We start from the raw sequence: 24,496 nt of genomic DNA on the forward strand, positions 1-24,496 counted from the left end.
CATGCCCCTCCCTGATGACACATGTTTTCCGGGAGCTTAAGGGCTGCCCCCAGGAAGGCGCTGACATCTTGGAGAACAAGACAACTCTTTCCCACATAGTTGGCACAGGCCCTTCTCCCGAGCTCTTCTTGTTATGTCTGTCCAGAAAACAGCAGACATTCTTGGAAGTTTAACATCCATTCAGCTGATAAGTGACCTTCCTCCCTGGCTCCTTTCGGGACTTAGGATTCAGTCTTATTTGTCCTTTCAGTAGAATGATGATGGAACTGGGGTGTGAATAATGCTGTTTTTTCCCCAGGTTACATGCATCCAACCTGTGTCCATGAGCTGTATGTCTAGGTCGTGAGGCCAGCATCACAGTCAAATATTGGACATCTCCATTCTCACGTGCCTGCAAACCTCATTAGCCCAGCCCCTTCCTCAAGCCCTGAGTTGATTGGATGTAATTAGCATCTAATTAGATGTCTATGGTTCCTCTGCATGAGAAACACCTCAAGGTTAAGGTTAGTGAGCATGAAGTGAACACTGTCTTCCTAGCAGAGCATTTTCTGTTCATGGAGGGTGATGGCTGGGCTATTTTGCTGTTGCCAGGTAACTATGGGGAGGAGCATACCTGGCTATAGTCAGGTAACTGTGGGGGTGGAGTCTAGTCAGAATGTCAGAAGCTTGGGACATTGTATGACTGATAGTCACAGAATTATGGACAGGCACCTGATTCTGGGAACATGGCTGGCTGTCCCGTCCCTTATAGATTTCTCTATTGGGTCACTGGAGCAAGCCCCATTCAACCAAAATAGGCTGCTTATCACAGTTCCACAGACCAGCTAGTCAGGTTCTGTTCAGTCCTGAGAAGAAGTCCAGAGAGAAGCCCAACCTCATGCCCAAGCTTCCATTTCCACTCCCTGTGGAATGAGAGCCCCTCAGCTGTCAGCCCGTTCCCATGAGTCCTTTGGATGACAGCCCTGTTCCCAGCACCTCTCTTCTCTAGTCTGAAACAAAAAAGCTGAGATTGGGTTCTTTATTTTTGTTTAAAATAGATGTTTCCTTTAGAGCATGGCTCCAGAGGCTAAGAAATCCAAGACTGTGTGGCTGTGCCTGACAGGGCCTGCTTAACTGCATCTTAACAGGAGAAGGGCATCACAGAGCTGGACAAGGAAGCTAGTCAGAGTGGCCTTTATAACAGTTATCTTGTGATGTTCATTTATTCATGAAAACGAGAGCCCTTGTGACCCGATCACTACTGAAGGTTCAAAATTATGTCCCAACTCATAAAGGGTAGGGGACATCTTCAGATCATAGTAACTGGTGTTGCAATAAACTTTGATTTCCACACAAAATAAGGGGGTGAAGGAGAGGGTAGGAAGGCATGTGCCACTCTCAGTACAGAGGGGAGTGTCGTCTTGGACTGTGACTACAGGAGGTGGAGATAAAAGACACAGGGCAGCGGGTAACATGATGAAGCATGCTTTTTAGTTATTATTATGAGAATGCTCCCAGGAGGCAGAGGCAAGCCTGAGCTACATGAAGAGACCCTGTCTCTAAGACCTAAAAAGAAGAGAAAAGCCACCAGGGCTTTGATACATTTGCTCATGTTAATTATTTGTTTGTTTGTTTATTGAGACAGGGCCCAAGTGCCCAGGCTAGCTTCAAACTGGCCTTGAACTTCCTGCCTCCACTTTTTTTTTTTTTTCAAGACAGGGTTTCTCTGTATAGCCCTGGCTGTCCTGGAACTCACTTTGTAGACCAGGCTGGCTTCAAACTCAGAAATCTGCCTGCCTCTGTCTCCCGAGTGCTGGGATTAAAGGCGTGTACCACCACGCCCAGCTTCAAAGGTCATTTCTTAAGGACACATTCTATTTGTAAGCAAGCACACACACACACACACACACACACACACACACACACACACACGCACGCACGTACTTACCTCCCCTTTTTCTCTTTTCCTTTAACAGATAGTAAAAATAATGCTCAAACCATGTTCTTTTTTATAAACTTAGCAGGTATTCTAAACAATTAGTCTTCAAGATATATACATGGATTTCACCATTTCTAAACAAAGGCTGAATGTCTTGTTGGATGGGTATACTATGTTTTTATCAAGCCAGTCCCATGGGTTACAGGTTATTTTCCCTTGATTGCCAGAATAGACCATAATGCACTATGTCTCCCTGAACCTCATCTGCCTTTTGAGTCCTATTTCAGCAGTATGAGAAACTTATAAATGTGAATTAAAAGTTACGTGTGTGTTAGACTAGTGATCCTTCCAGTCGCTCTCCAGTGGTACAACACGACTTTTACTCGTGAGAATGATGATTTCCCAGAAAGCTACCCAGGGTAGCTTTATATTTCTATAGCAAAATACCAAGAGATCATCAACTTGTAAAGAGGAAGCATCCTGTGGGCTCACAGTCTTGCACGTTTTCATCTGTGGTAAAAAAAAAAAAAAAAAGTCTGTTGCTTTGGGCCTGTGATGAGATGCAGATAAGAACAGGAATATGTATCGGATGAAGCAGAGAGAGAGAGAGAAGTACTGGGTCTAACTGTTCTGTTTGAGACATCTCCAGTAACCTACAACCTCGCAGTAGCTTTTACCTCTTAAAGGCACTGCTAAGTAGCAAGCATTATGTGCTGAGGACTGGGACTTGACTGTGGGACTTGATTGTGTGACCCTGCCGAGCAGAAACTAATCAGACATTGCTCTTTTGTTTTGGTTTGGTTTTGGTTTTGGTTTTTAAAAAGACAGGGTTTTTCTGTATAGCCCTGACTGTCCTAGAACTCACTCTGGAGACCAGGCTCAAACTCAGAAATCTGCCTGCCTCTGCCTCCCAAGTGCTGGGTTTAAAGGCATGTGCCACCACTGCCTGGCAATATTGCTCTTTTTGTTATTGACTTATAGCCTCACCAACTTCAACCTCCCCAGTTAACCACCCTGATATGTTTAAGATGGGTTTATCCTTGGAGCTGGACATACGTGAGGAAAATACGTGGTGTTGGCTTATGTATGTGTGAACGACACAAATTACACTATTATATTTTTTTCTTTAAAAAATTCTCATTTGAGAGTGTATATACCTGGGATGCCAAAAGTGCTCAGGCTTGGTGGTTGGCATTTTCACCCATTGAGCCATATTGCTGGCTCCATGGTCTTTTTTTCTTACTTGCTAAGACAGTTCTTTCTTTTCTTCTTCTTTTTTTAATTGGATTGCCAGTAGTGAACACTTAGCTTGGTTTTTTGGGGTTTTTTTTTGGGGGGGGGGGTGGAAATTTCAAATTTTCTCTTTATCTCTTCAAATATTACACTTTTAAACAGGGCTATAGGTACATGTCAGTCAAGGGTCTGTAGAGACATAAAACCAAGAAAAGAGAAAGATATAAGCAAAACCTCACATGGTTGTAGAGACTTGGTAATGCCACACTCTTCGAGGTTAGCTGGCAATCTGGAGCTCTGGAAATTTTTGAGTTAAAATCCAAAGTCTACTTGCAGAACTTCTCTTGCTCAGCAGAAATTGGTCTTCATTTTCTCTGTTTTCTTTTCACTATAGGTCAGGACTGAGTGTTTGTTTTGGGTTTTGTTTTGTTTTGTTATCAGGTGGCTTGGATTGGATTAGGTTGTTTGGTTTGTTTGATTTTTGGCTTTGGAGACTTTTTGTTAATTTTTGAGATTATATTTTAATTAAGACATTTCTTCCTTCCTTTTCTTCTTTTCAAATCCTCCCTAGTCTCCTTCATGTTAGCTGTATTATATTTTGGGGTTGTTTGACAGTGAACAAGCTTAGACTGATCTTCCAAAAGGAAGGCCATCTCTTCCACTTTCAACTCCACTCAGTCTCCTGTAGTTCTTTGTGTAGGATTGAAGGATCTTGGGCTTTTTTCCCCAGGCATTTTGGTGTGTTGGTTGATGTCCTTGTTGTTCAGGCCACATTTGAGCGGCCATATTGGTAAGGCATTACAGGTGCAGCATCTAAAGTTACTAAAAGATATAATCTCATAGAAAGTCCCTGATGCTCTGGGTTTTTACAATATTTCTATACACATCATCTATAATATTCCCTGCGTTTTGTAAATGAATCCATTGAAACTGAGCTCTGCCGTTCTGCATATTAATTGGTTATAGTCTTTTTATTTTTTGTAGTTTTCCTTTTTATTAGATATTTTCTCTATTTACAATTCAAATGTTATCCCCTTTCCTGGTTTCCACTCCAAAAACCCCCTATCCACTACCTCCTCCTCCTGCTCACCAACTCACCCTCTCCAGCTTCCTGGCCCTGGCATTCCCCTATACTGAGGCATAGATCCTTCACAGGACCAAGAGCGTTCTCCCATTGATGTCAACTAGGCCATCTTCTGCTACATATAGAGCTAGAGCCTTGAGTCCCACCATGTGTTTTCTTTGGTTGGTGGTTTAGTCCCTGGAAGTTCTGGGGGTACTGGTTAGTTCATATTGTTGTTCTTCCTATGGGGCTGCAAACCCCTTCAGCTCCTTGGGTACTTTCTCTAGGTCCTTCACTGGGGAACCTGTGCTCTGTGTAATGTATGGCTATGAGCATCCACTTCTATATATGTCAGGTACTGGCAGAGCCTCTCAGGAGACAGCCATATCAGGCTCCTGTCAGCAAGTACTTGTTGGCATCCAAAATAGTGTCTGGGTTTGGTAGTTGTATATGGGATGGATCCCCAGGTGGGGCAGTTTCTGAATGGTCACTCCCTCAGTCTCTGCTTCACACTTTGTCTCTGTATCTCCTTCCATGGGTGTTTTGTTTCCCCTTCTAAGAAGGAGTATCCACACTTTGGACTTCCTTCTTCTTGAGTTTCATGTGTTTTGCGAATTATATCTTGAGTATTCTGAGCTTCTGGGCTAATATCCACATATCAGTGAGTACATATCATGTGTGTTCTTTTGTGATTGGGTTACCTCACACAGGATGATATCCTCCAGATCCATCCATTTGCCTAAGAATTTCATAAATTCATTGTTTTTTTTGTTTTGTTTTGTTTTGTTTTTCAAGACAGGATTTCTCTGTATAGCACTGGCTGTCCTGGAACTCACTTAGTAGACCAGGCTGGACTCAAACTCAGAAATCCGCCTGCCTCTGCCTCCCAAGTGCTGGGATTAAAATTCATTGGTTTTAATAGCTGAGTAGTACTCCATTGTGTAAATGTACCACATTTTCTGTATCCATTCCCCTGTTGAGGGACATCTGGGTTCTTCCCAGTGTATGGCTATTATAAATAAGACTGCTATGAACATAGTGGAACATGTGTCCTTATTACATGTTGGAGCATCTTCTGGGTATATGCCCAGAAGTGGTGTTCCTGGATCCTCTTGTAGTACTATGTCCAACTTTCTGAGCAACTGCAAAACTGATTTCCAGAGTGGTTGCACCAGTTTGCAATCCCACCATCAATGAGGAGTGTTCCTCTTTCTCCACATCCTTGCTGTCACCTGAGTTTTTAATCTTAGCCATTCAGACTGGTGTGAGGTGGAATCTCGGGGTTGTTATGATTTGCATTTCCCTGAAGACTAAGGATGTTGAACATTGTTTTAGGTGCTTCTTAGCCATTCGGTATTCCTCAGTTGAGAATTTTTTGTTTAGCTCTTTACCCCATTTTAAATAGAGTTATTTGACTCTCTGGGGTCTAACTTCTTGAGTTCTTTGTATATATTGGATTTTAATCCTCTATTGAATTTAGAATTGGTAAAGATCCTTTCCCAATCTGTTGGTTGCCTTTTTGTCTTATTGACAGTGTCCTTTCTCCTTTGCTGGGCAATTTTATGAGGTCCCATTTGTCAATTCTCCATCTTACTGCACAAGCCATTAGTGTTCTATTCAGGAATTTTCCCCCTGGGCCCATATGTTCAAGTCTCTTCCCCACTTTCTCCTCTATAAGTTTCAGTGTCTCTGGTTTTATGTGGAGGTCCTTGATCCACTTGGACTTGACCTTTATACAAGGAGAAAAGAATGCATCAATTCGCATTCTTCTACATGCTAATAGCCAGTTGAGCCATCAGCAGTTGATGAAAATGCTGTCTTTTTCACTGGATGATTTTAGCTCCTTTGTCAAAGATCATTGACCATAGGAGTGTGGGTTCATTTCTGGGTCTTCAATTCTATTCCATTGATTACCTGTCTGTCACTGTACCAGTACCATGCAGTTGTTATCACAATTGCTCTGTAGTACAGCTTGAGGTCAGGGATGGTGATTCTGCCAGAGGTTTTTTTAATGTTGAGAATAGTTTTTGCTATCCTAGGTTTTTTGTTATTCCAGATGTATTTGCAAATTGCCCTTTCTAACTCTGTGAAGAATTGAGTTGTAATTTTGATGGGGATTGCATTGATTGCTTTCAGCAAGATGGCTATTTATACTATATTAATCCTGCCAATTCATGAGCATGGGAGATAGTTCCATCTTCTGAGATCTTCTTAATATTCTTTCTGCAGAGTCTTGAAGTTCTTACCATACAGATCTTTCACTTACTTAGAGTCACACCAAGGTATTTTATATTATTTGTGACTATTGTGAAGGATGTTGTTTCTCTAATTTCTTTCTCAGCCTGTATACCCTTTGTGTAGAAAAAGGCCACTGATTTGTTTGAGTTAATTTTATATCCAGCTACTTTGCTGAAGTTATTATCAGGTTTAGGCGTTCTCTGGTGGAATTTTAGGGGTCACTTATGTATACTATCATATCGTCTGCAAATAGTGATATTTTGACTTCTTCCTTTCCAATTTGTATCCCTTTGATCTCCTTTTGTTGTCTACTTGCTCTAGCTAGAACTTCAAATACTATATTGAATAGGTAGGGGAAAAGTGGGCAGCCTTCTCTAGTCCCTGATTTTAGTGGGATTGCTTCCAGCTTCTCTGCATTATTTTGATCTTGGCTACTGGTTTACTATATATTGCTTTTACTATGTTTAGGTATGGGCCTTGAATTCCAAGACTTTTATCATGAAGAGGTGTTTGATTTTGTCAAATGCTTTCTCAGCATTTAATGAGATGATCATGTGTTTTTTTGTCTTTGAGTTTGTTTATATTGTAGATTATGTTGATGGATTTCCGCATGTTGAACCATCCCTGCATTCCTGGGATGAAGCCTAGTTGATCATGATGGCTGATCGTTTTGATGGATTCCGTTTGCGTATTTTTGCATCGATATTCATAAGGGAAATTTCTCTGAAGTTCTCTTTCTTTCTTGGGTCTTTGTGTGGTTTAGGTATCAGAGTAATTGTAGCTTCATAGAACAAATTGGGTAGAGTGCCTTCTGTTTCTATTTTGTGGAAGAGTTTGAAGATTATTGGTATTAGATCTTCTTTGAAGATCTGATAGAACTCTGCACTAAACCCTTCTGGTCCTGAGCTTTTTTTGGTTGGGAGACTATTAATGACTGTTTCTATTTCTTTAGGGGATATGGGACTGTTTAGAATGTTAATCTAATCCTGATTTAACTTTGGTACCTGGTATCTGTCTAGAAAATTGGCCATTTCATCCCAGTTTTCTGGGATGTTGAGTATAGTAGTTCTGTTGAGTATAGGCTTTTGTAGTAGGATCTGATCATTTTTTACATCTCCACAGATTCTGTTGTTATGACTTCCTTTTAATTTCTGATTTTGTTAATTATGATACTGTGCCTATGCCTTCTAGTTAGTCTGGCTAAGGGTTTATCTATTTTGTTGATTTTCTCAAAGAACCAGCTCCTGGCTTGATTGATTCTTTGTATAGTTCTTTCTACTTGGTTGATTTCAACCCTGAGTTTGATTATTTCCTGCTGTCTACTCCTCTTGAGTGAATTTGCTCCTTTCTGTTCTACAGCTTTCATGTGTGCTGTCAAGCTGCTGGTGTATACTGTCCCCAGTTTCTTTTTGGAGGCACTCAGAGCTGTGAGTTTTCCTCTTAGGACTGCTTTTATTGTGTTCCATAGGTTTGGTTATGCTGTGTCTTCATTGTCATTAAACTCTAAAATGTCTTTAATTTCTTCTTTATTTCTTCCTTGACCAAGTCATCATTGAATAGAGTGTTATTCAGCTTCCACGTGTATATGGGATTTCTATTATTTGTGTTGTTATTGAATATCAGCCTTTGTTAGTCCTTGGTAATCTGATAGAATGCATGGGATTATTTCAATATTTTTGTATCTATTGAAGCCTGTTTTGCGACCAATTGTATGGCCAATTTTGGAGAAGGTAACCTAAGGTGCTGAGAAGAAGCACCTTTTTGTTTTGTTTGGGGATAAAATATTCTATAGATATCAGTTAATTCCATTTGTATCATAACTTCTGTTAGTTTCACTGTGTCTCTGTTTAGTTTCTGTTACCATAATCTGTCCATTGATGAGGGTGGGGTGTTGAAGTCTCCCATTATTATTGTGTATAGTATTATGTGTGCTTTGAGCTTTAGTAAAGTTTCTTTTATGAATGTGGATGCCCTAGCATTTAGAGCATAGATGTTCAGAATTGAGAGTTCATCTTAGTAGATTTTACCTTTGATGAGTGTAGTGTCCCTCCTTGTCTTTTTTGATAACTTTAGGTTGAAAGTCGATTTTATTCAATATTAGAATGGCTACTCCAACTTGTTTCTTTGGACCATTTACTTGGAAAATTGTTTTCCAGACTTTTACTCTGAGGTAGTGTCTGTCTTTGTCACTGAGGTGGGTGGGTTTCCTGTATGCAGCAAAATGTTGGGTCCTGTTTATGTAGCCAGTCTGTTACTCTATGTTTTTTTTTTTTTATTTTTAATGGAGAATTGAGTCCATTGATATTAAGAGATAATGATTAAGGAAAAGTAAGTATTGCTTCCTGTTATTTTTGTTAGAGTTGGGATTCTGTGCATGTGGCTATCTTATTTTTGGTTTGTTCAAAGATTACTTTCTTGCTTTTTCTAGGGTATAGTTTCCCTCTGTGTGTTGGAGTTTTCCCTTTATTATCCTTTGAAGGGCTGGATTTGTGGAAAGATATTGTGTAACTTTGGTTTTGTCATGAAATACTTTGTTTTCTCCATCTATGGTAATTGAGAGTTTTGCTGGGTATAGTAGCCTGGGTTGGCATTTGTGTTCTCTTAGGGTCTATATGACTTCTGTCCAGGATCTTCTGGCTTTCATAGTCTCTAGTGAGAAGTCTGATGTAATTCTAATAAGTCTGCCTTTATATGTTACTTGACCTTTTCCCCTTACTGCTTTTATTATGCTATCTTTATTTAGTTCATTTGTTGATCTGATTATTAAGTGTCAGGAGGAATTTCTTTTCTGGTCCAGTCTATTTGGAGTTCTGTAGGCTTCTTGTATGTTCATGGGCATCTCTTTCTTTAGGTTAGGGAAGTTTTCTTCTATAATTTTGTTGAAGATATTTACTGGCCTTTTAAGTTGGAAATCTTCATTCTCATCTATACCTATTTTCCTTAGGTTTGGTCTTCTCATTGTGTCCTGGATTTCCTGGATGTTTTGGGTTAGGATCTTTTTGCATTTTGCATTTTCTTTGATTGTTGTGTCAATATTTTCTATGGAATCTTCTGCACCTGTGACTCTCTCTTCTATCTCTTGTATACTGTTTGTGATGCTTGCATCTATGGCTCCTGATTTCTTTCCTAGGTTTTCTAAATCCAGAGTTGTCTCCCTTTGTGATTTCTTTATTGTTTCTACTTCCATTTTTAGATCCTGGATGGTTTTGTTCAATTCCTTCACCTGTTTAATTGTGGTTTCCTGTAATTCTTTATGTGGATTTTTGTATTTTCTCTTTAAGGGCTTCTACTGGTTTAGCTGTGTTCTCCTGTATTTCTTTAAGGGAGCTATTTATGTCCTTCTTAAAATCCTCTACCAGCATCATGAGATATGATTTTAAATCCGAATCTTGCTTTTCCGGTGTGTTGGGGTTCCAGGACTTGCTGTGGTGGGAGTACTGAGTTCTGATGATGCCAAGTGGTCTTGGTTTCTGTTGGTAAGTTTCTTGTGTTTGCCTTTCGCCATCTGGTAACCTCTGGTGTTGGATGTTCTTGCTGTCTCTGGCTGGAGCTTGTTCCTCCTGTGAGTCTGTAAGTCTCTGTCAGCACTCCTGGGAAACCAGTTCTCTCTCATCAAGACCAGTGCACAGATGGTTGCAGAACAGCCCCACCTCCTGGGTGCAGATGGAGGCAGGTAGGACCCTGTCTCAGCTGCTTTTGTAGCTTCTGCGGCCTGTGCACTCCTTAGCTTGCTTTTACTGATAGCCATGTAGCTGGAGTTTGGGAAATATTCAAGCAGTCAGTTATTATTGGATTAATCTAGAAAGGTGAGTTGGGATATTGTGTTAAAAACTCTGAAGGGAGGAGATGGAAATAGAGCTGTCCAAGAGGATAGTGGAGGACCCATAACATAGGGGTTGGGGGCGTGTTTTAGGTGGAGGGTGTCCAGTCAGTGGAGATTTCCAGGGTAAGATGATGTTATGGTGGTAGAAAATTAGGATGGGCTAAGGACCTGATATATCTGAGAGTTCAGAAGCAGCTGCAGCGTTCAAATCAGATACAAGTGGTCTTAGTAGCACTGAGCCCTCCAGGAATGAGAGGAAAAGGCCCAGAGGCTGTTAGCAAGACTGCTCATAAGAAAAGCACCATCTGTGGGACTGTTTGATTGTAAGGACTTGGGAGGGGCAGGCTCTAAGGCAAGGGTGGGGAAGGCACTGTTAGCACATTAGCAGGCTAAGTCTGAAGTCCTGTGGAGAGTTCACCTCTGGGCTGGAGAGGGCTTGACAAGTCTTTAGTGAGTGGCTGGGAGAGGAACACGTGAGCGTGAGATCACCCAGAGAAGCAGAGTAAAGGTCTAGAGAGGCCTGGCCAGAACGAGAGCCTCATGGCAGCTATATATAGAAGTGGATGGACAGGCTGAACCAGCTGACGAGTTATGGTACAGTTTTAATGGACTCTCTGCCATTCTGGAATTTGAGCATGAGTAGAGAGTGGGGTTATAGACAAGGCCTAAGGAACCATCCCTTCCTGCCTGCCTTGGAGGATGCAGAACATGTTTGGGCAGAAGAGGGCAAACAGTTTACGAAGACCAATGTGGTGGTTCAGCTCCCCCAAGTAGGAGCTAGGATTCCCAAGCACTGTTCCTGCAGGGAGGTGCCAACCCTATGGACAACATGGCTGGAGTAGCTTGGGTCTGTGTTCAGTACTGGTACAGAGAGCTCTAGTACAGGCAATGATAAGCATGTGCTCTCTCAGGGGTCTATGTGATCTTTCTGGTCACCCAGGAAATGCCTCGGGTTTTCTTTCTTCTTCACCCTGTCAAAGTATTCCTGTCCTGTTTTATTTTTATTTTTTTTACATAATACTATGTTTTGCTACTATATATACCTAGCTTTCCAGTCAGTGATTAACGACTGGACAGAAGGAATGGGCACTGTGAAGAAGACATTCTTCAACTCACCAGAAATGCTCAGAGCCTGTAGGAAGTATCTGCTCAGTTGTGTGTCCTTGTCAGGACATTTGGCATGAGAGCTTTTCACCTATGGTATCTTTATGTAATAGTTTTCTTTGAATGTAGGAAGCAGCCATAACCTATTTCAAGCATCTTGAGTGATACCATCTGTGAGACTGCAGGCTTTCTATAGCAATTGTAATTTTCCTAATGCATAGTTACATGCATGCTTAACTAGTAAAAATGCTCAGCTCATATTACATACCCACTTAGACACAGCTTAAATTTATGTATTCACAGAGAGGAAATCTTGAAGCAGAAACTTCCTCCCAACACTGTGCACTAAAGGATAAAACTGTTTCTTCTACCTTCATAGTGACTCAGAGCTGAAAATAAAATAGACAAAATATATAGATTAACAGGAGTAGCTGGAGTTTTGAATGGTTACATTAAAAGTCTATATGCCTAACTTAGAGAAAAAGAGGGGCAGGAAGAGGCTTCGGTAGGAAGAATACATACGTTTCTGTTGGGACGAAAGATAGATGTGAAGAGAAGGAATGAAAGAAAGCTTGTGAGACTGTGGAGGTAAAACGGCCTTGCTGACCCCAGGGCCATAAAACTGTCCCAGGGAAGAGATTGACTGAGGTTTTTCTGTTTTCCCTTCCAGGAGTAGACACTTTCCAAAGAAGGCATTTGAAGTTGCCTTATTTTTCCAATGTCTGTCATGTAAAACAGGTTCTGTCTGAGAAAGCTCAGTTCTTATTTGTTGAATCTTAGAATGTCTTTACCTTCAAGTAATTTATACAGCAACTCTGGGGTTCCAAATGGGACCACAGATGCAGGGTTCCAACACCTGCATCCATTTGCAAGATGGTTACAGGTTAGGGTCAAGAATATAATGGGGCTCAGTTCAGTAGCAGGTACTAGGTTTGATCCTTACCACCAAGTAAAGCAAAGTAAAACAAGATGCCCAAATTCATACAGATTCCCTTCGGAATCCCTCCAACCCCACCATAATTCTCCACCTCTGTCAACCACAGGATAGAGGCCATAAAAGAATCTTGGAATATTTAAAGTGAGTAGAGATATTCTATCAATATTTAATCAAACAAATTTGCTAGTGATAAATGTAAAACATATTTATAAACCAAGCAGTGGTGGCACATGCTTGCAATCCCAGCTCTTGGGAGGCAAAGACAGGTAGACTCAGAGTTTGAGGCCAGCCAGGAGTACACAGAGAAACCCTGTCTTGAAAAACCAAATGTGTGTGTGTGTGTGTGTGTATGTGTGTGTGTGTGTGTACGTGTATGTATTTATGTCTTAAATTGCATGTATTCTAAGCAAACATAAAGGAGTTAACCTTGTACAAATTTCAGTGAGGAGAAAGTCTCAACATTGTGATGTTTACCTAAATAAATAAGGTTTCAGAAAATTGAGGTCATAATGAATATGGAAACAATTTTCTTTCCTACGTGTGTGTGTGTGTGTGTGTGTTGAGGAGTGGGGGTCAGGGGCAGTACATGTTAACCTTAAGTGCTACTCCTCAGGAGCCTTGCACTCTGTTAGGGAGGAATAATTCTCTCACTGGAACCTAAGACTCCCCAATTAGACTAGGATAGCTGCAAGTGAGGCCCCAGGATCCCCTGTGTCTGCCTCCCTGGCACTGGAACCATAGCAGGTGTCATATGGTGCAGCATTTTTATGTGGGTGCTGGGGGTTGAACTCATGTCTTCATACTTATATGGCAAGCAAGCATTTTACCAATTGAGCTAGCTCCCTAGCCCATAAACAGTTTTCCCATTTAATAATAGACTTTGAGCATCTTTCTGCTTAAATGGTTTTTAAAAACAAGATCAGTAATAGTTTCCCAGGTTCCACTAACCAAGGTAGAAGATGTGAGTACTTTCGCTTTTGTAAGTAATGGTGAGCTAGTGTGCTCCAGCAGTTGTTTAGTGGATGCCCTTCAGTGAGGGAGAGTGGATAACTGTGGAGCCCACTCACCGAGCACATGAGAGAGACAGACCCACATGTACCTATAGGAAAAGTACTCATCCTAAAATCTCCTAGCTGTGAGGTGAGGGCAGACAGAGAGGGGAGCTTTGGGGAAAAGAAAGAGTGAACTTTCATGAGGGGCAAAGGAAAGTCTGGGCACCCTGGCTTGGGCACTCTGCCCAAGAGCACCTGTCCACGGATATAAGGGGTCTTTAATTTGACCAGACAGGGACAGGACTGCTTCTCTGGGTCACCTAACCTGGATTGAGCAGCCAAGGCAGAGAGAGATATTTGCACTCACTTTTGGACCTCTTTCAGGGGACTAAACAGCAGGCGAGGTAAGCACTCTGCTGCTGAGACATACCCAGCCTAGCTCATGTTTTTTGAGATAATATTTTACTAAGTTGCTCAGGCTGGCCTTGAACTTGCTTCCGTAGCCTCAGCATATCTTAAACTTTCCATCTTCCTTCTCAGCCTCTTTAGTAGCTGGGATTGTGGGCCTGTGATCCACGCCCACTTTCACAATCACTTCCTGACTTCTTCATGAAGCTGACAGTACACCCATACCAGTGGGTGTGTTGGGAGATTGACAATGACATTATCTATGGATTCTTACCCCAGCCTTTGTCCTGACTCTGAGAGATGCTCTACCCAACCCCAAACCCAATTCTAAGCCACAAGCACCGGAAGGGTAGCGCCTTTGGCCCCTGCTGGGTGTTAGCAACTGAAGACCTGGCCCACCCTCCTCCAGCTCCATGCTCTGATCCTTGGGAGCCCACCTCCTGGCCAGTGTGATATAAACAGCTAACTTGCCAGAAGGAGATCTGGGAAGGCTAGTGTCCTCCTTTCTGCCCTTTCTGAGGAGATGCTTGCAGAGCTCACAATGGTGGTATGGAATGTGCTCTGCCTGCAGATACATGAGGACACAGCTGCCTTACTACAGGCTTCCTCAAAGAAAAGGGCTTTTGGTCACTCTGCATGCTACTTGCCCAGAAGTTTGGTGTTTCAGGTCAGACCGCCCTAGTTTTGAGACGCCCTGATTGGTTACAACACAGGACCCCCACTGGCTTAGAGAGGAGGCCTGTTCTCTACCTCAGTGCTGTGGTGACTGTTTCTTCAGCATATGGATCACAGCAAGGCAGAGGACAGGTACTTGCTGGGCTCTGCAGTGCTATTGACTGTCAGTAACCACTCTGACCCCCCAGTCTCCTCATCTGCCTGGAGCATACTTCATCCATGAGCTCTAGAAGGAAAGGGCTAGTGAATTAGGAAAGCCTGATGAAATTCTGCAACCGTTTGTGCACAGGGGGTCTCAGGAAAGGATGTTGCAATAAGTCGGGGTTTCCTTCTCCTCCCTCTGGGCCTCATGAGGGGCTCCTCTCTTAAGAGATGTCTCGTCTCGCTCCCATGCTCACTGCAACCACCTGTGCTGAAGGACTTCCTTTGTGGACAAACAGGAAGTAGCTCATCTCTCAGCTGCAGGGAAGACTCTGGTCAATGCTGCACACCTTGGGCTGTGTGGACTGTGTGCTGCAGACAATGTGGTCAGGATGCGTTTAGGTTCTTGGACAGGATGGTGGACTGGAGAGAGACTTCATGAGAGGAGGGAGAAGGAGGCTGAGGGTAAAGCTCACCACTTGGACGCTGGAACCAGGGACCATAAAGTCCCTCTAGCTGGAGGCCTTTTCAGCCTCCACCAAGGGATCCTCCACCCAGAGTTTTGCTTCTTATAATATCAAGAAATAAAAGCTATAAGAGATGCATGCAGAATGAGGACTCCAACAGTCAGGGAAGTCCTTCATGACCCACAGCTTGGAAGGTGAGGGAGAGGCAGATTTCCCTTTTGAAGTGAGTAGGAAAGAGATGAGCAATCAGGTCAAATGGAGGAGGGACAACTTAGGTCAAGCACTCTGCTATCAAGTGAATACAACTCATGGTCACAGGGGAGGCTGTTGACCCATAGATGAGCAGAATCTAGCACTGAGGAAGAAGTCAGACTGCCTAGATAGCATGATCAGCTTCAGGGAGCTAAGAGTACTGTGGACCACTGGGGAGGAGGCAGCGTCCCCAATCAACAGGACAACGCTGCTTGCCTCTCTTACATCATGGCCGTCTGCTTCAACCTTCACCCCGGTGCCACCCTTCCATAAACTCTCGGTGGCCATGGTCAGTGAAGGCTCACTCTCTTTTTAATTGCTCCTGACAGTCCAGCAGACTTCAGCATGGCCAACCACTTCCTCCTTCAGAAGCAACCTCCAGTGACAACACTGTCTTCTGTTTCTCTTACCTTTTGATAGCCTACTTTACAGACCACTCTCCTTCCATCCTGGTGAGCCCCACCATGCTATGTTCAGATACCTCTCTGGGGCCACACCAGCCCCTAAACTCCAGGCACGATGTTCAGTTGCCTGCCTGAATTCCACAGATAGCTAAATCCAACTCTTAAAAAGTCAAACTCCTGATTCCCTCCCATAAGCTTCCCTGCCTGGGGCTTTTCCATGTCAGCAAATGTCATTGCTAGCACTTGCCTTCTAGTCTAGAAGCTGCCCTTGACTTCCCTCCCATCTTTATACCTTCCATCTGTACGCAGCCAGGCTTCTCAGTTGTCCCCAATGGCAAACTCTCCCTTCTATGCCATTATTGACATTGCCCAATAGAGCGTCCTCCCTCATCTGGTCCCCTACTCCACCCCAAAGCCACCTAAATGGGGTTTTGCTCTTAGGTAGCCCCTGATGGTAGTAGTAGACAAATGATAGTAAAAATAAATGCATAATCTTTGGCCTTCTACTCCCAACTTAAAATGCACCTTGTGCACTTGTGCACCTTGTCCACTCTGGTGGGCCCTGCCTCTCCTGTCCCTGGACTTCTCCCAGTGCCAGACCCACTGACTGTTTCCTGGACATTAGACATTTCCCATTCCAGATAAGGAATTACACCAGCAGCCTACACTGTTCTTCCCTATTGGTCCCATTCCACTTGGATAGGATCTATCTCTGAGTAGGTTGTGTCCCTGACCTCAGGCAGTAATGAGGTCACCTGGCCCCCTCCCTGGTTCCTCTCCACCCCTTCCTCCCAGCAGTCTAGGCATTTTATGAGCAGATGCTGGCTAACCAGTGCCTGCTTATTTTCTTTCTCTAGATTGGCAACTCTCTGTGAACAGGTAGCATGTTTTATTCCTGGCTGATCAGCAGCTTCTAGTGTAGGGACAGGAACACAGAAGACACCGGCTGGCGTGCTACATACCAGAGGCAAGGCTAGAGGCTGAGAAGAGGTTTGCTTCTATGTGATACATTTCAGTTTCGGGTTTAGCCAGCTGTGTGGAGAGTTGTAAAATCCTGAATACAGGAAATACTGCGGCTTGGAGGACAGAACCAGCCAGGATATGCTGCATTGGAGGTATTTGTGAGAATAAGCTGTGCACACCGCTTGCTAGTCTTACAAGACTCGGTGGTTTGAGCGTGCCAGGGCCAGCAAGGTCTCATGTGATGTATCAAATACTTAAAAGTTACCTGTAGCTGGCTGACGTCATGTTAATTGTGTCTTGTTTCACTTTCATTCCCTAAGTCCTACCTTAGCAGCAGCCAGGTCTGAGGCGGGCTCCTCATCCTCCTCTTATGTGGCTCTTGCAGCAGAGCCCCTGCCTAGCCCCACCTCTCTTTCTCTTCCCCACCCTAACCCTGCTGGTCACATGCTGGAGTGGGGGGAGGGGTGACTTGAGAATGACTCTAAGCCCTACCTTCTACCCCACCCTCTGCTATCAGCATGCTAACCAACCTAAACCTAGTCCTGGGCTGAATTGAGCTGCAATGGGCCTGGGGGCAAAGCAGGCCAGAACAGAGAACCCTTAAGGCTCTCCACACCCAGAGGCATTCATGAGTCCAGGTAAGTGCATCGCTGTGGACTCCTTCCACCTGTGAAAGACCCACAGCTAGAGGAGGCCTGAGCTACAGTTAGGCCCTCTCACTGTAGGCCACACCACACGCAGAAGGCCCATGACAGGGCCTTGACAGCACCACTGTTGTGGGCAGGCCCGGAAACGGGGCTCAGGGAAGGTAGTGAGTGTGTGAGAGCTAGAGCTGAGCTGGGCTGGGGTGGAGTCCTGGGATCCTCAGCAGAAAAAGGGTGGAGTTGCAACTGAAGATATGGATGGTTTACCCTGAGTGTGGCTGTCACTGGCCTCTGTATCTTACTCCTAAGCACTGTAGCCCGTCCCCGGGACTTGTGTCTAGAACTGTTGGCTACAGACATTGATCAGTTCATGTGTTTGGACGGCTTGGCTTGGATCTAGCCTTGCAACTTCCCATGTGTGCAACCTGAAGCAGCAGCTGGATCGTTACAATGACTGAAGCAGTCGCGCTTTATGAGGTCAGACTGAGAACTGACTAAGGAGCTTTTGAGGGGAACCTTTGGTAACTATAAGATAATATGCCAGGTGTCATCATCATAACCATATAAAAATGGAAATGTCCGCCGGGCAGTGGTGGCGCACGCCTTTAATCCCAGCACTTGAGAGGCAGAGGCAGGCAGATTTCTGATTTCGAGGACAGCCAGGGCTACACAGAGAAACCCTGTCTCGAAACAAACAAACAAACAACAAACCCCCCCCCCAAAATTGAAATGTCCTATGTGAAAAAAATGCTTGCGTTGAGGCCCTCTGTCTCCCATTGCTAACCCTAGGGGTGGGGGTGGGGGTGGGGACCACAGAACTAAGCAGAGGCAGAGGCAGAACCTGGGGTAAAACCTCAGGAAGGAAGGAAGGGGGGCCGTTCACAGCCCAGGCCTCCCAGTCTTCCCCTTTCTCTCTGGCCCTGGTGTTGTGGGGAGGCTAATCTGTGGCAGGTTCTTTCTGAGGAGGTGTTCCAGAGCAGTGGCTTTCACGGAGCAGACGCATAGATAGGGTTTGGGGGTCCTGGAAGATGCTGGAGCCGGAAGTGGAGGCCCTTGTCTTTTGGGCAGGAAGTATGAGGTACTGAGCGAGCTACTTACACTGAGGGCTAGGGAGCCCTGGGGAGCGGGAGGGGTATGTGTCATGGTGGTGAGGGGAACGGAAGTCGGAAGCTTTAGTCGCTGCATTTGCAGGCGGGCAAGTACGCAGCAGTAAGTTCCTGGGGAAGGGGGGATCTGATCGGATCCGGAGAGCCGGAAGGTAAGCTAGGTGGGCTTACAGGGCGACGGGGGTGAGGCTGGGGGAATCTGGTTAGGGGACCATAAAATAAAGTTTTCTGTGTGCCCTCATGGCCTGGGCTAAGGACAGGGACACCACATGAAGTGAAGTTTCTGAGCTTGATCGCTGCTTGGGTACCTGACATGATCCTAACTCACTGGTCCCTTGCCATCCCGTGCCTTTCCTCCACACTATCTATCTTTTGTCTAACTCTATCTGGCTCTTCTTTAATGTCTGCTCCCTCCCCCCCCCCGCCCCCCTTTCACCAGGACCTCTAGAAATCTGTGAGGTATAAGGTAAAATGTGAAGGGGCAAGGCAACCTGCCTGAAGGCCTCATGACTGTTGTGGTTGAGGTTTCAGCTTGCCCTGACTGTAGACCCTGAAGACTTGAGTCCCAGGAGGGTGCTGGAGCAGCATTGGGTGTGGCCGCTGCTGAAATGGAGTCAGGGCTTCAGGCCATAAGGTACTCTCTGCTCCACACTGTACTAAGGCCCCATCCAAAAGACTAGAGTTAGAAGCAGGAGACATCCTCCAACTTGTTTAGTCGTTGAGTTAGGTCTGTTTTCCTGATTGTAAGAGGAACCATGTCACTCCCAAAAGTGTCCCTCTAGGAGACACTGTAAGGTCTATTGTCTCTCGGAACTGGTCCTCAGTTCCTGCTTTCATCTTTCAGGGCCTAAAATTCCATAGTTAGAGTCATTCTTCTACTAAAGGGGCTGAGAAAGTTGACCCATCAGGACCAGAACTCTTAGACTTAGCCTATCTTGAAAAAACTGGCTCCAAGTAGGCATGTCCTCCAGTCCTCTAGGACGGTGGAGCCTCATAGCACCCCCTCCAGCTATCGATCTATTGGAACCACTGATCTAGAGATCATTGCTCAGCTGCTGGGGTAAGAGGACCAAGGAAGGAGAGGGGAGGCCTGAGCTTTTAGGGGTCCTCTGCCTTCACAGCTTTGCCACAGCTGTACCTGAGCTTTGATTTAGGTCAGCTCATTCTTCCCATCCCCTGTCACTCTTTGTTCTCGTTTTAAGCCTCAGCTGGTTTCACCATGACCTATGGGGACTCCTTACCCCCTGACATTTGCATGAGGGCTCTCTTGGGAGCAGGAGGTAGGGCCTCCCCTAGTCAGTTCTCACAGTGCTCTGAGCCCAAGTTCAGGTCCTGTCCTTCCATTCCAAGAAACTCCATTTGTTGTGGCTCCTTCCCCTGGGGACACTGTTGCTGCATAGGTTACACAGGGACAAAACAGTTCACCTCCCATGCTCCTGGAAGAGTCAGGGTTCTTAAGGGCTAAAAGGAAGGAAGCAGGCTGCCTTGCTGAATCTGGAAGCTTAAACTGGAGTGTGTGTAGTGTGTGGGATGTTCCAGACAGAGTGCTGAGAGCTGTTTCCTCTAACAGGCCAAGAGCTGACAGACAGTATGTGGATTTGGATAAGCCTGACAAGGAGATAGGTATGTGTGTGTGTGTGTGTGTGTGTGTGTGTGTGTGTGTGTGTGCGTGTGACTGTGTGTGACTGTGTGTGTGTGTGTGTGTGTAAGAGCATGGGTGTATTGTTTATATTTGCTTTTCTGTGTGAATGGCAGAACCACAGAATTAGGCTGAGAAGACATCTTGAGTTAGGATGTGAATATAGTCTGTGAGCCTTTCCATCAGCATTCTTCACTGTCACCCTAATCCAGGCTGTTACCCTTCCTCCCCAAGAATAGCTTGTCTCTATATTCAGTTGCACATTCTTAAGCTAGAATACAAAGCTGGGTCTTTAAGCCAAGAGTAGAAAGCAAACTCAGGTGTCCTCTTCCTCCCTCTTCCCTGCAAGACCAAAAACAGTGCTGGGCTAGGGATGTTGCTCAGTTGGTAGTCTTTGCCTAGCATGCACAAAGCCCTGGGTTTGATCCCCAGCACTATATAAACCAGGCATGTCAGAGCATCTTCTGTAATTCTGGCATTGAGGAGGCAGAGGCATTAGTATCATGTGTGAGTTCAAGACCAGCTGGGATGATACATAAGAAGACCTAGTAGTGAAAAACTAAAAGAAAACCCATCCTTGATGCTCTAGGGTAGGATAAGAGGGACTGACCTCCTGGTTCCCACGTCACTCCTCTCTACCAGCTACATGTACAGCTGAGCCCTTGAAACATTCTCCCTTAAAAATGTCCTCCTGGTGAAATTACCTGAAATGGGCTGGAGAGAAAGCTTAGTGGTTAAGAGTACTAGATGATCTTCCAGAGGCCCTGAGTTCAACTCTCAGCAACCACATGGTAGCTAACAACCATCTGTAAATGGGATCTGATGCTCTCTTCTGGGTTAATGTGAAGTCTGAGCACTCATATACATATAAATACATACATACATACATACATACATACATACATGAAAAAGAAAGAAAATTACTTGAAATGCAGAACCCAAGACTGAAACAGTTCAATGAGATGGTGCCGCTCTCTTTCCTTCCTTCCCGATCACTCCTCCCATTGTGTGTTCTAGAACACTAAATCTTTTCCTTGGCTTGCAAAGACATTCTGCATCACCTAGAATGTGTCCTTAAACTTCCTGAGCATCGCAGAACTGTGAAGAAATGGAGGGCCACTTTGTTTTAGAGGCAACCGAACCCATCTTATGAGATAGAGTCTTGCTGAATCCATTCCTTGCAGCTTTTGTTCAGAACCTGAGATGAGAGATTTCAAAGGAAATCTTACTGGGTTGGTCAAATAGTTCATCCAGTAGAGGGTCTTGCCACCAAGCCCGAAGAGAAGATCTCTATCCTTGGAGTCCACATGATGAAAGGAGAGAACTGATTCCCCCAAGTTCTTCTTACACAAACACAAAATAAGCTAATCCACATGAGACATGGGTGGGGGCAATTTCACTGAACTGGGGATGTGGGAAGAAAATTCTAGGTGCATGCCTAAGGCGCACACATGCTCTGCTCTCTCGTTTCTGGCCTGCTTCTGTCTAAGAGATGATTTTCTTCATCCAGGGGTAATAAGGCTGACCTCAGTGCTTATCCAGATGACTGCTAGGGCAGATATGACAGCATCAGAAGGACTAAACCCTTCTGATGACCACCCAACCCATCTATTCAGGGAGGAATGCTAAAAATGTAAGAAAAAAAAAAAGGAAGGACCCGTGCTGACGTGTAAGTGGGAAATAAGAGTGCGTCTAGGGGAGCCTTACACCTGGGTTGGGACCCCAGCTCTCTCACCTGTTGGCTAAGCTAAAAGACCCTGCAAGCCTCTGCAAACCTTAGCTTTCTTGCTAGAGACAGGAGAGTGCTTTTGTTTGCCTCATTCATGGGGTGTTTGATGAGTGATGAGCTCATGGCTGTACAACTGGATAAGTAGTCCATTTGCAGGGCCTGGATACCATTCTGTACCCTCTCCCATGGTGTTAGGTTGCCAAATAAAATACATAAGACCCAGTTAAATTTGAACTTTTGATAAATTAGTAGGGTGTTTCAAGCATGTCACAGATATTGGGAGTGCTGGAGTTCTGTTTTGTTTTTCACTCTGTTGAAAACATTATGGAATATTAACCCAGGCCCTTGCACAAGATAGACTCCGTTATCTATGTGTCCAGCTCCCTCACATGTACACCCACTAAATTTTACCCCACTATGTAGGTGTAACCCCCCATATGTCCTGGCCTCCAGGAATTGAAGCTCACCTTTAGGCTCTAGAACCTCGGGGATCTCATAGAGAGACCTGAACATTTCAGATCAAAACCATTCTTGAACTTTTTGATCCACTTGAACTAAAGGATAAATGATATGGTTCCAAGAAATTGGTGGGTGTGGCTGGGGAGAACACAATACCCCACCGAGTCCGAGAGACTCCATGGCCCAAAAGAAGCAAGAATTCCCCATGCTGACTTCAGGCAACAAGAGCCTCCTTGAGCAAACACTGAGAGTTGAACACCGAATGTGGAATGCAGCCTGGTTGACTTTAACTATTTTAAAAGAATCTTGGCCCAGTCAGACAGCATGCCAAACCAGCAGGTTTGAGTTTTCTTAACCCCCCTCTCTGCCCCTTTCCCTCAATTTCCCTTGGCCTCCTAGAACCTTCTGTCCCTAGGTCTTTCAGATACCAGATCTCATGGATCTGCTCACTCCTCTTTGGTCTCTAGAAAATTAGTTTCTCTCATCCTCCCCTTCTCCATCCCACATCTTTGAAAAAGCACTGGCTTTCTTCTGGGAAGGCGAACCCAATAAAACCTAATATTCAATAGTGTCCATGGTAGCCACAAATATATTCCATTATTACTGATTTATGTAATTGTATGTATGTTTGTATTCACGTATGTATGTATGCATGTATATCTGTTGTATAAGTACCTACTTTCAAAGAGACACATGGGACGCCCTCTAGGCTTTGGTGCCCATTCCCATTTCCAAGATCATACATGTCCTGTCAAGTGAATTCTGTAATGAGAGTATGTGAATCATGCTGGCTACATGTTTAAATGAGACTTAGAGACTGAGACACAGTGAGATGTGATGTATGGGGGTCAGGGAATGAGGACAAGAGGAGGGATTGATTACACACAGGAAAGGAGCCAGGCAGGTACAGAGAGATCAGGATTTAGCTGGGAGGAGGAGGGGAATGTGAAGCTCTGCCTTGGGGTCTGGTAAGAGAGGGAGGGTGGGGCTGTATTACCTCCTACTCCAGCAGCTGTAACTAGAGTGCTTCTTTCCATCCTTCCCTTCAAGCTTCAGTGTGGATCACTCGTACTAGTTAATCATTGTACCCTATGGTTACTTGAGGAAGCCTTAACAAGGTCATCTTTCACTTGATCCTTTCTGCCAGGGAGGACCGAGGGTAATGGTCATGATTCAGGGAAATTGTTAACATAAAGAGTGTATCTTATATTGGTTTCCTGTCACTATGACAAATATTTGAGAAAAGCACCTATAAAGAGAAGACTGTATTTTGGCTCACAGTTTTAAAGGTTCTAGCCCACAGCTGGCTGACCCCACCATTTGGTTTTGTGGCAAGGAGACATCGCATCATGGTGGAAGCACGTGGCAGAGCAAAACCTTTCAGTTCATGGCCAGGTCCCTTTCATGGGCATGCTTCCAGTGACCCCCTCCCATAGGGGAGGTCTTCTAAAGTTTCTAGTGCCAAGCTGGGGACAGGTCTCTAATGCATGGACCTTCAAGGGTCTGAACTATAGCAGCTTCTGAGGTATATTTATGCCTTCCCTGAAGTAGGGCTGTCTGAGGCCTCTTACCCAGAAAGCAGTGAGGGCAGAAATCAGTACCAGCATAGGGATTAAGGTAGCCCCTCTTACCCTTTTAACACAGATAGCAAAGGCTGTATGTTCTCCAACCATCTGGGGCTGGAGATGTGATGATAGATTGAAGGACCTGGAGAAGACTAATTACTATTACTAATTACTAATTACTATTACAAGACCAATTGCCATCCGTCTGACTCAGAGCTAAGGTTAAGTATAGAAAATGCCGCTGCTTTTCTGAAATTTATCTTCAGGAGGGGATGAGTCCCTCTAAATAATAGAGGGACTTGAAGCCTGGTCAGGGTCCTTTCCCAGGGTGTTAAACTTTTAGAGCTTTATTATCATAGTGCAACTCCAGATTTGTAAAAAACATAAGGAACATGGTGTCAGAACAGAGTAAAAAGGAAAATCCCACATAGGGACTCTATTTCTTAGGGTCTTTTAAAAGGGAAATTAGAAGATGGAGAGGCAAGTGTACATATTAGCCCCACTCCATTTCTCTATGATACTCACTGGCATGTCTTTTAGATGACCTTAAATAGTATGTAGATGTCACCCAATCTCAGTGTATAAGGTGGGGATTACCATTTGTTGAATGTCTAAGAGTAGGCCAAGCCTGGGGTGACAGTGATGGCAGCCTTCCTCTGAGGTGGGGCCTTCCACAAGTGGCCCTCAGTCACAGTGTTGGCCTTCTAGGTTTATTCATTCAGCTCTTAGTGCTGAG

General features: G+C 44.5%; 1 protein-coding gene across 5 annotated transcripts in view; it reads left to right on the top strand.

The window, feature by feature from the left end:
• Psd4 (pleckstrin and Sec7 domain containing 4) overlaps nucleotides 1-24,496 on the top strand; it is a 40,940-nt gene that overhangs the window by 331 nt on the left and 16,113 nt on the right. The window contains exon 2 of one of the 5 annotated variants that reach the window (XM_029474668.1): nucleotides 299-503. The exons of 1 other annotated variant lie outside the window; for it this stretch is intronic. The gene's annotated coding sequence lies outside the window, so the exon portion shown is untranslated. Of the gene's footprint in view, nucleotides 1-298; nucleotides 504-18,197; nucleotides 18,341-18,389; nucleotides 18,521-24,496 lie in introns of those variants that run through there. 3 more of the 5 variants (XM_029474669.1, XM_021156077.2, XM_029474671.1) reach the window with 3 other exon arrangements.

Source organism: Mus caroli, chromosome 2 (assembly GCF_900094665.2).
Source record: "Mus caroli chromosome 2, CAROLI_EIJ_v1.1, whole genome shotgun sequence".
In the NCBI taxonomy this organism is placed as follows: Eukaryota; Metazoa; Chordata; class Mammalia; order Rodentia; family Muridae; genus Mus; species Mus caroli.